Source organism: Helianthus annuus, chromosome 5 (assembly GCF_002127325.2).
Source record: "Helianthus annuus cultivar XRQ/B chromosome 5, HanXRQr2.0-SUNRISE, whole genome shotgun sequence".
In the NCBI taxonomy this organism is placed as follows: domain Eukaryota; kingdom Viridiplantae; phylum Streptophyta; class Magnoliopsida; order Asterales; family Asteraceae; genus Helianthus; species Helianthus annuus.
The window spans coordinates 145,770,018-145,783,017 of NC_035437.2; positions in this window are offsets into that span (position 1 = coordinate 145,770,018).

Consider the following 13,000-nt stretch of genomic DNA (forward strand, 5'->3'; position numbering starts at 1 on the left):
TATATGAACTTGGCCAAGTTGTGATAATAATCGATGTATGGTTATTCATCATAAACTAGGACTAACTTATCTACGATTCTAAGTCACTCGTTGTCGATTCTAATGGGCAAACTAGGACCCATGAAATCACATACAACTTAGTGTCACTACGAGTACTTAGATTAGATAATACTTTCATGAATACATACTTTTTGTACTTTAAATTCTAAATCCCGAATCTAGCCACTCCATAAACATCATGTAATCTTACCATTTACTCCATATTCATAAACAACTCATCACTTACGGCTAACCGGAAGGCTTTGCAATACTCGACACCCTTTCTACCGTTTTAACACTTTTTGGGTGCATCATGTTTACATATACAAAACACACTCAACATACATACTTTTATGCAATCATACAAACAATCCAATACATGCTTACTAATATGTTATGCTTGATTCGTGTTTTCTGGGTGATTCTTATGTGATGAACTTGTCATTAATTTCGTACGAGCCTCCACTTAACATGCATAGCGCTATAGGAGTAACGCACCGCCCGTGAACGTGAGGTCATGTTAAGTTTATTCATTCATTATACTTGCGATAATCAGAGGGTTGACTTGTAAATCGCATGCCAGTTTATACGTTAATCTTGAAAACTAGGTTTGCCATGTGGATTGTTCATTTTTTATACTTATATGCTAGTACTCCAAAACTTGTATACTCGCCAATACTTTTGTATTAAACTATATTTTAAAACATGTTGCAGGATTATGATGATGACGATGATGATGCATGGAACTTAGTAGGATGCCTAGAAACGCATTTTAAACTTTAAATACTTTCTGTAATGTAATTCATTTGTTTGTTGTATTCGATTTCAAACAATGTAATAGATCCTTTCAGCAATGAAATGAAATTTATTATTAAATGTCACAATTTAGTATTATGAGTAATGAGCAATCTATTGCATCTCACTCCGATGTTTCCGCCATCGGTTGGGGTGTGACACACACCATCTGCCACCGCCTTGACCTCCCATCATCGTCCTTTGTCACACAAAGCATATTTTAATCCAAATTAGCCCAAAACCATATCTATACAAAACATTCAAGTCGTAAGATTTTGATTGAGAAAACAACCCTATATTCTAGCATCTGTTAACCAAATCTAATCAAACATAATCAATCGATTAATCACGTTTTGAGAAACTAACACATAAGTTAGGATGAGATATGACGCAGTCACACACACCAAATCCAACTCTCATCTTCATTCGCCAACCAAGGCAACCGTCATTTGCATATCTGAACGAAACCACGAAGCTGTCGTGAAGCAACCGGCTGGACTCCTCAACACCACCTGACAGTGGCTGCGACATAGGAGTGGTTGGGCTAGCTCTGTTGGCCAAAGATTTGTTACCGACGGTGTTGGTCGCCGATGGTGGTGGTCGTCAGAGATCTTGGTTGCCTATAACAACCCTCGTAAAATAATTATAACATCCCTATACGCCTTAACCCCGTATGCAAGAAACAATCCAAAATACCTTTATTTTTGCAAAAAAATTAAATAAAAACAATATTCAGGGGGCGTTCGCTGGCCGCGAAGACCCTTATGGTCTCTTTCGCGGGGCGCGACAGCTCAACGTCAGGGCGCACCCGGTGCCGCCACGTGGCACAACTCGTGTCGAAGCTAAACCCATGACTTGCCAAGGCTAAGCCCTAGCCAGCCTAGGTCGCAGGGCGCGAAGCCCTATCTTATATCCTTCGCGGGTTGTGAGGAAGCCGAGATCAGCCCCTATAAATTGGGAGCATCGGCCTTCAGTCCAATCCGCTCACATCTTTCTCGATATCTCTCAATTCTGAAATAATAGAATTATACCTGGGCATTATACCCACTAAAATAACGAAGTTCTGCCTCGTTGTAAGTATTATAACCCCCGGTTACGTATTAGATACGCTGCCCGATTGATCTAGAGCTCCGTAACGGCTATCGAGGCACTGCCCGACGTAGTCGTTGGAGTTTCTGTCTCGGGGATGGTATGACTAATGTAAAATTTGGGTTATTATACTAACGCGTATGCATTGTTTATTTAAATAGATTATAACCAGGAAGTCACAGGAAAAAATATCTAAAGTAGCAATGTGAGTAATCTCCTTTTCGTAAACCTTTTTGTAAACTGTTTTTACAAAACCTTAAATATTTTACAATGTGATTAGCAGTGGTTGAGTCTTTGTAATTCTTCAATTACTGCCCGTATGTTGGGGTTTTGTATACAAAATGTGGAACACGTTACGCTTGGACAACGAGATAGCCAATGTGTATATGACCCACCAGTCAAGATTGACAGTACTGAATGAGTAATTGTGTAGACATAAACATTGTAATCGCTCTCAATACTATGACATGATAAAACTCTTCTTGATTAAATTGGGATTCACTCACCAGTATTTCCCACTAACAAAATGTTTTAAAACGCGTTTCAGGTGACAAAAAGTGAAAGCCAATTGGAAGCCAGCTGGACAGCACTGAAGGCTTGGAAAAGTGGCTATAAAAGTTACTTAAATAAAGAAGATGTTTTTATTCAATAAATTAGGGTTTATCCCTATAAACGTGATGTAATAGAAACTTGGGAATTTCCCATGTAATAGACGACTAGCAGAGGAGTTCACGAGCGTAGAAAAAGGATGAGAAAGTTACAGCAGCAGCGAGCTTTAGTAGCCATGAATAGGGAGATGAATGCTCAAACTCAGGACATAATTAATATACGGCTAGCAAATTTCCACATACTAGCTACCACAGCCGCAGACCCGAACCTTGAACATATCATAGTTCCACAGCCACTACCCTTATTCCCAACACAACCCATGGAAATCGAACCCAACCCAGGAAACCAAATTCCGGCACCTGCTTACGACCGAGCTGAAATCCCTAGAGTCCCAGCACCCCATCCCCCAGACTATGACCCATGGTTTGACGACCACAGGGATTACCCAAAACTCCACCCACAAGACGAACCCATGCAAAACCCAGTAGCACCCTACCCAAACCTTGACCCTTTAGACCCATATTGGGACAATGACCAAAATATCAGGGAGATCCTAGAGAACCCGTACCCTTATGAAGAACCAATGCCACAATACCCTGACCCGATACCAGCACCTGCACCACCCATGAGCACTGAGAATGTGCAAGAACTCCGCACCTTTGGTGAGGAGATATTAAAAGGAAGTGAAATAATGAGACAGATAGGGGAGAGACTCGTATGGAAATATGACGAGCGCAACGTGCAATATTGAATGAACCCCTATCAGTAATAATAATAACAATAATAATAGTAATAAATATATATATATATATATTATAATCAACTAAAATAGATAATCCTATAGCTACTGATGCATACTAGTATTGTAATTTAAATTCAGTTGTGGTTGTAATAGATGATGCATATATAAAATAGAGTAAAGGTCGCAATGTACGACGATTTTGGATTAATGTGTTGTTATGTGATTATTCGCATTAAATATTGTTTTGTGATATTAATACTTGGTAAATGTTTATAATCCAGATGGACATCGAAGTGAATCAAGAAAACCAGAATAATGATAATAACGGAAACCAGATAGATAATAGTGCCATTCAACACATAGTGGCACAAGGGATTATAGACGCAATGCCATATATTATCAAAACGGTTAAGGAAGCGGACAATAATAAAAGTAATAGCGGAAGTAAACGACCACCTACTGAACCTAGTTACAGCGTAAACAATGGACCATTACTTCAAGTGCCTATTCCAAAAAGAAGAAGAACCATGTCTTATGGTTGTTCTTACAAAGAATTCTGGTCCTGTAAACCAATAGAATTCTCGGGCAATGAAGGAGCCATTGCAGCTCTACGCTGGATAGAAAAGACTGAGGCGGTCTTAAAAATAAGCAAGTATGCAGAGGAAGACAAAATCATGTTTGCTTCCAATCTGTTTAAAAACCCAGCTTTAGAATGGTGGAACACTATCCTCCAGTCTAGGGGAAGTGACAGAACCTATAACATGGAATGGACTGAGTTTAAGAATATGGTGGAAAGGAAATTCTGTCCTCCCAATGAAAAAGAACAGATAGCTAATAAATTCTTAAACCTTAGAATGACTGGAGTAGACATCAAGGGTTACATTACTGTATTCTTCGATTATGCCAGAATAGTGCCAACCCTTGCATCACCAAAACCAGTATTAATCTCCCGTTACATATGGGGATTAATCAGTGAGATTAGACACGTAGTCAAGGCAGCTAAACCACAAACTATAGAAGAAGATGTAGAACTAGCAAATACCTTGACCGATGAGTTAGTGCGTACAAAAGAAGAAAACCAGAGGAAGAACCTAGCTCAAAATCTTACCCAAGAATTTTGATATGGAAATTCCAATCGTGGGAAAAATGTAGGTTCTACCTCTACTCCTTACTACAAGTATTGCAAAAGAAAGCATTCTAGATGATGCTCTATATACTGCAATTTCTGCAAACTATCTGGACACAAGGAAGAAGACTACAGGAAGAAACCTAACAATAAGATATGCTACAATTGTGGAGAACAAGGTCATATTAAGCCAAGTTGTCCGAAATTAGCTCCAGCCATGAACAACAAGACTACTAAGAATGCTAGAGCATTTGTTCTGACTGCAGAAGAAGCAAAGATGATCCCGGACGTAATTGCCGGTACGCTTTTAGTTAATGATGTTTTTGCTAAAGTATTATTTGACTCTGGTGCAAACCAAAGTTTTATTAATACTTCATTTTGCAAACTTCTCAATCACCCATTAACTAAACTCCAACAAGAATGTCTGGTAGAGACAGCAAATGGAGAATCCATTAAGATTAATGAGATCTTGCAGGGAGCAAGAATAGAATTTTTAAATCAAAAGTTTATTGCAAATCTTTATCCAATGAATCTGGCAGGATTTGATGTTGTATTAGGAATGGATTGGTTAGTAGCCAATAAAGCCAGTATTCTATGTGATCAAAAGTCAATACAAGTAAATTCACCAAAGGGTGAAAAGATCACAATTAAATGATATAAGCCGTCTAGATCCACAAAATCCATCTCTGTGATGAAAACAACCAGTTATGCAAGAAAAGGATCACTAGTGTATATGATTTCTATAATCATTAACACTTAAGGAAATGAACTGAAAGATATTCCGGTAGTATCTCAGTTTCCAGTTGTTTTTCCAGAAGAGCTACCAGGACTACCGCCAGACAGGGAAGTTGAATTCAGAATTCATCTGCTACCAGGGACAACACCAATTGCCAAAGCACCCTACCATTTGGCACCAACATAAATGCAAGAATTGAAGAAACAACTGGACAAACTTTTGGAGAAAGGATTCATACAGCCAAGTTCATCGCCATGGGGAGCACCGATCTTGTTTGTCAAAAAGAAAGACGGGTCAATGCGTTTGTGCTTTGATTACCGAGAATTGAACAAGGTTACAATGAAAAATCGGTACCCACTACCGAGAATCGATGATTTGTTTGATCAATTGTAAGAAGCTCGATTCTTTTCTAAGATCGATTTACGCTCAGGATATCATCAATTAAAGGTACAGGAAGAGGATATTCCTAAGACCGCTTTTAGAACAAGGTATGGCCATTATGAATTTACTGTCATGCCATTTGGTCTAACCAATGCCCCAGCCGCATTTATGGACATGATGAACTGAATATGTAAGCCATATTTGGATAAATTCATAATTATATTTATAGATGATATTCTCATTTACTCTAAGAGTAAAGAGGAACATGCGGCACATCTACATACACTCCTAAATTTGCTGAGAAAAGAAAAGCTTTTCGCTAAATTTTCAAAATGCGAATTTTGGTTAGAATAGGTACAGTTTCTTGGACATCAAGTCAATCAAGAAGGAATTCATGTGGATCCCACAAAGATTGAGGCAATTACTAAATGGAAAATCCCTGAATCGCCAACAGATGTTAGAAGTTTCCTAGGACTGGCCGGTTATTATAGAAGATTTATCCGAGATTTTTCTAGAATAGCCATTCCCTTAACAAAATTAACATGTAAGTCTGTTAAGTTTGAGTGGGGACCAAAACAAGAAGAAGCCTTTAGAATTCTTAAGCAAAGATTAACCAACGCACCCATACTTGCGTTACCAGAAGGAACTGAAGACTTTGTAGTCTATTGTGACGCTTCTAAATTAGGTTATGGATGTGTATTAATGCAACGTCAAAAGGTTATAGCCTATGCGTCTAGACAACTTAAGAATCATGAAGAGAATTATTCAACCCATGATTTAGAATTAGGAGCCATAATTTTTGCCCTGAAAATTTGGAGACATTACCTTTACGGTAGTATAAGTTTACCATTTTCGCTAATCATAAGAGTTTAAGATATGTTTTTGGGCAAACGGAGTTAAATATGAGACAAAGACGCTGGATGGAGATACTTAGTGGTTATGATTGTAATATCTAGTACCATGCAGGAAAGGCTAATGTAGTAGTCGATGCTTTAAGTCGAAAGTATCACGAAAAGCCAAAAAGAGTACGTTCTCTTAAATTAAATCTACAGGTAGATTTAAATGAACAAATTTGAGCCGTACAAGAATCAGTAATCAAGGATGATATTGAAAAATTGGAAGGAATGATTAAGGAATTAGAACAAGGAACAGATGGAATTTGGAGATTCCATAAGAAAAGAATGTGGATACCCAAATTAGGAAACCTACGCCACCGAATACTAGAAGAAGCCGCATAAGTCTAAGTATACGATACATCCTGGAAGCGATAAAATGTATCAAGACTTAAGAAAGAATTTCTGGTGTATAGGAATGAAAAAGGATATAGCAGCTTATGTTGCCAAGTGTCTAACCTGTTCATAGGTTAAAACTGAACATTAGAAACCCTCAGGTTTGTTGCAGCAATTAGAAATGCCAATATGGAAATGGGAATTGATAACAATGGACTTTGTTACCAAATTACCCAAGACACGAAAAGGTAATGATATAATCTGGGTGATTGTAGATAGGTTAACCAAGTCTGCTCATTTCTTACCAATGAAAGAAACTTTCAGTATGGAACAGTTAGCTAAGTTGTATGTAAATGAAATAGTTTCATTACATGGAATTCCTTTATCAAATGGTTCTGATAGAGATAGTCGTTTTACTTCTCATTTTTGAACAAGTTTCCAAAAAGCAACGGGAGCCAAGCTAAATCTAAGCACAACTTATCATCCTCAAACGAATGGACAAAGGAAAAGGACAATTCAGATAATGGAAGACATGCTTAGAGCTTGAGTAATTGATTTCGGAGGAAATTGGGACGATCACTTACCATTAATAGAATTTTCCTATAATAACAGTTATCATACCAGTATCAATGCTGCACCATTCGAAGCACTCTATGGATGAAAATGCCGAACTCCAGTCTCTTGGGCAGAAATTGGAGAAAAGCAACTGTCTGGACTAGAAATAGTATAAGAAACAACAGGCAAAATTATTCAAGTCAAGGAATGACTAAAAGCAGCATGCGATCGACAAAAGAGTTATGCTGATAACAGGCAAAAACCCTTGGAATTTCAAGTAGGAAACAATGTATTGTAAAAGTTTCTCCTTGGAAAGGAGTAGTTAGATTCATCAAGAGAGGAAAGCTAAGCCCCAGGTATGTTGGACCCTTTGAGATTATTAGAAGAATAGGATCTATAGCCTATCAGCTACAACTGCCAGAGGAAATAACAGGAATACATGATGTATTTCATGTATGTAATCTCAAAAAGTGCTTAGCCGATGAATCATTAGTAGTGCCTCTTAAGGATATAGAGGTAAATGAGAAACTCAAGTTCATAGAAAGACCTCTACAAATTGAAGACAGGAAGGTCAAGAATCTCAAACACAAGAGATTAGTTATAGTCAAAGTAAAATGGGATTTCAAGAGAGGACCAGAATACACTTGGGAGCTTGAATCAGAGATACAGAGGAAATATCCACACCTGTTCCAGTAGACCTCGAGGACGAGTTCTAAAACAAGGTGGGGAGGATATAACAACCCACCTAAAATAATTATAACATCTATATACGCCTTAAAATACACCACGTATGCGAGAAACAACCCAAAATACCTTTATTTTTGCAAAAATTAAATAAAAACAATATTCAGTGGGCGTTCACAGGCCACGAAGACCTTTATGGTCTCTTTTGCGGGGCGCGACAGCTCAACGTCAGGGCGCACCCGGTGCCGCCACGTGGCACAACTCGGGTTGAAGCTAAGCCCATGACTGGCCAAGGCTAAGCCCTAGCCAGCCTAGGTCGCGGGGCGCGAAGCCCTGTCTTATATCCCTCGCGGGTTGCGAGGAAGCCGAGATCAGCCCCTATAAATTGGGAGCATCGGCCTTCAGTCCAATCCGCTCACATCTTTCTCGATCTCTCTCAATTCTGAAATAACAGAATTATACCCGGGCATTATACCCACTGAAATAATGAAGTTCTGCCTCGTTGTAAGTATTATAACCCCCGGTTACGTATTAGATACGCTGCCCGATTGATCTAGTGCTCTGTAACGGCTATTGAGGCTCTGCCCAACGTAGTCGTTGGAGTTTCTGTCTCGGGGAGGGTATGTGATGTGTGTAAAATGCAACATATAAATCACATCAATTAAGGCATAAAACTAACCCTTTTTAAGTACTAATGTTGGAAAAAGAGTGTTTTTGTCTTCCTTTTGTATTTTCAGATGAAATGTGCTCAAAATCACAAAAGAAGCAAAAAGACAACTAATTCTACCATAAAATACAAGAAAAGGAACAAAAGTGGACTGCCCGGACCCTCAATGGCACCTCCCAAGGCAAAGGAGAAGAAACAGAGTCTGAACACGCCCCGTGTCCAGCGAACACGGGGGCGTGCCCAGGAAGCAGCAGAAAAGACAAACCAGTAGAAGCTTCCATTGCCCACCACGAGGCCGTGTCCAGCGAGCACGGGGGCGTTGTGAAAGTACAGCAGGCGCATTAATTGTAATTCGCAATTACAATTAATGAAGTGAGAGAATGTCAGACGGGTACGGGGCCGTGTCCAGCGGACACGGGGCCGTGTCCAGCCTTCTGTTCAGCCTATAAATAGAGGAGCTTGGCTTCATTCTCTCTCATCCCTTGGCACACCACCTCTCTCACACCTCATCCACCACCCACCACCACCATAACACCATCATCCACCACCATCATCCATTGTCCATCGTAGAGTGTGTGAGTCGTCTCGGGATCCAAGATTGATCGTAAGAGTTCTTGACAATCGAGGCCATGTTTGCCTAAGTCTCTTACATCACTTGGTGAAGACAAGTGTTTAGTATAATACTTTTTATTTTTAATCTTTTGCACTTTTTATTTGGTTTTGTATTAGTGACTTTAATAACTAGTTACTTATGTTGAAGGTGATCTTTCCTTATCGTTTGTCCGTGGTGTCTTGGCATTATTTTACTGTCTATATAAAATAAAAGATTTTCACCATTCATATCTCCACGGTCTATATGGAGGTATGTTGGCTACCTGGTCGGGGGTTAAGGGAACGGTTTGGTAAGGGTCTTGCCCTTGTTCAGCGTTTAGAGGTCCTGCTTGGGACCTGGGTCAAATTTAGTAGGATCTCCTTCAATGCCCATAGGTATTGGATGGCGGGGATCCAAACTCTTTGACCCCCTCATAAGTTAACTACTATTAATACTATAACCCGGCTATTTAGGACTGTATCCCTGCTGACTCAGACTACTTAGCCGAGGGTAACGTCACCGCCAAAAGCGGGGCCTACCACAATTTGCATTAATAACTTAATTCATTATCTTTCAATAATCCGACCCTTTAGGATTGTATCCTTGCTGACTCAAACTACTGGGTTGAGGGTAACGTCGCCTTCAAAAGAGGGGCCTACTACAATAACTAAGATAATCTCTTAAACAAGTGCAAAAGTGCGAAAATAATCAAAGGTTATACTAATACACGTGTCGGATCCAAGTGATTCATCTTGTCTATCTGTTTTTATTTTATTCTTATTTTCAGCATTTAGTTAGTTTTTATTTTCTTAGTTTAAAACATTTTTCTAACCTTTTTGATTTGATTAGACGTTGAGGATAAACCGGTATTAAAAGCTCTTGTGTCCTTGGACGACCTCGGTATCTTACCAACACTATACTACGTCCACGATGGGTGCACTTGCCCATATGTGTGTTTAGTGTTAGTGAATATCGTGTTTTATAAATTTAAAACTTGGTTAAAAGTGTAAAAAGGGCTTAAATATACATCAAAAATATATACACACCGACACACATCAAGTTTTTGGCGCCGCTGCCGGGGACACAAGGATTTTAAGAAAGCTTAAAATCAACGGCCTAATCAGTTTTTCAAAACCTTTTCAAAACGCGTGCACATTTTTTCTGCATTTTAGTTTAGTTTGCATTTACAGTAGCCTGAACACGGGGCCGTGCTCGCTGAACACGCCCCCGTGCTGCATATTTTTAGAGTAGATACCCAGATACAGAGTCTCAACACGGGGCCGTGCTCACTGAACACGCCCCCGTGCTCAACGTGACCAGTAACTTTAATTAAAACGCCCAGATACAGACCCTGAACACGGGGCCGTGTTCACTCAACACGGGGCCGTGTCCAGCTTCTGTTTCCGTCTTATTTTTGTTTTCTGGTCCCGAGACTCAGTTGTGGTATGTTGAGTGATCCTTATGGATCAATACTCAAGAGGTTACAACTACACCTATGATGAGGATGATTATAGGGGTAATTATTGTACTAGTTGTCGTAACGCACGCTCGGTTCAATATAATAACTCATATCAACCATCCAATTCATACAACCATTATGAGGAGCCCAGGTACGAGCCATCAACTTCATACACATCCTATGAAGACCAAAGGTATGAACCTCCTCCCTCATACTCATATTTTGAGGAACCAAGGTATGAGCCTTCATACTCATACTTTGAAGACTCAAGATATGAGCCACCACCTTCATACTCTTATTATGAGGAACCATGGCGTGAACACAACCCACCTCATATGAGTACTATGAAGAACAAAGTTTCGACCCTTATCCGTCATATACTTACAATGAAGAACAATGGTGTGAACCATCTACTTCATATGAGTACTATGAGGAACCAAGGATCGAACAACCGGATTCAAGCTTTGAGGATCCAAATTCTTTCAATCTCACCGAAGTGACCAATAGGATATTAGAACACATTAAAACTATCGAATGTTGCATAAGAGAATCTCACGCAAGGGAAAAGGAATCCCGCGCAAGAGAAGAGCTAAAAAATGATAATAACGTAGAGATAGTTGAAAGTGTAAAAATGGAAGAACAAGAAAGTGAAAAACCGACACATGAGTTAAACAACGAAAATGGTGAGTCCGATAATGTTAAAATTCAAGAAGAGTCTAATTTTGAAGAAATTAACCTCTTGTCACCTACTTTTGAAAATCATTGTTTAATAACCCCTCATGCCAAGTTTTTAAAAGAGTTAAACACTAGTGCTAAAATCAAAGACTTAGTAAGTGTTAAGTTAACTAATGATCAAACCTCGCTAATAAAAGAAGACCCTTTTGAAATTAACATTACACCGGTTCCATGTTTCTTTCAAAATTCATTTATTAGCAATATCACCATCGATAAGGATCTTTGTGTTAACATAATGCCTAACTATATTTTTGAAAAATTAAGTGTTAGTGATTTTACTCCACTTCAAATACCCATTTTTCTATCCAATCGGAAAGTGATAAAATCAATCGGTGTAGTTGAAGATGTTTTGGTTCAAACAAATCAAATGGTAATCCCAACTGACTTTGTCATCCTAGATGACGCCCCCTTAGTCTTGGGAAAGCCTTTTGTACAAACTCATAGAGCTTTGAAAAACCGGAAATTTAACAATCTACCTCTCCAATTAGGGGCATTCAAAAGGAGCATAGATCTTGAGCGCTCAATGAAATATCCTTTTGGCAACAATGACCCCCTAATTGAAGATGAAGCTGAACCACCCGATACAACCAACGAAGAGGACCACTTTGTCGAGGAAGAGATAGCCATAGAACAAACCTTTAAGGTTCTTGATCTAGATGAGCCACAAAATAAGGTGTCTTCTAAAGACCCACCCATTGAGCTCAAAGAACTTCCTAAAGGTTTGGAATATGCTTTCCTAGGCAAAGAAGGTAGTTTACCCATAATTATTTCATCTAAATTAAGTAATATAGAAAAAGAGAAATTAGTTAACCTACTTAAAAAACACAAAAACGCGATCGCTTGGAAGCTTGTAGATATTAAAGGAATAAGCCCTTCCATGTGCACGCACAAAATTTTAATGAATGATGACTACAAAACGGTAATTCAACCACAACGAAGAGTGAACCCCAATGTTCAAGAAGTGGTTAAGAATGAAGTCATCAAACTACTCGACGCCGGACTAATCTACCCTATCTCCGATAGCCCATGGGTAAGTCCCGTTCAAGTAGTCCCAAAGAAAGGAGGTATGACGGTAATAACTAACGAGAAAAATGAATTAATACCAACAAGAACCGTCACAGGATGGAGAGTCTGTATAGATTATAGGCGATTAAATGAAGCGACTAGGAAAGACCACTTTCCTTTGCCCTTCATTGATCAAATGTTAGAAAGATTATCCGGTCATAAATTTTATTGTTTCTTAGATGGTTTTTCAGGTTACTTTCAAATACCGATAGCACCAGAAGACCAAGAGAAAACAACTTTCACATGTCCCTACGGAACTTTCGCATATCGACGCATGCCATTCGGTCTATGTAATGCGCCTGCAACATTCCAACGTTGTATGGTCGCCATTTTCCATGATATGATCGAAAAGACAATGGAAGTCTTCATGGATGACTTTTCCATCTTTGGAGACTCATATGACCAATGCCTCGATAATCTTGAACGAATGCTATCCCGATGTGAGGAAACTAACCTCGCCCTTAACTGGGAAAAATGCCATTTCATGGTAACAGAGG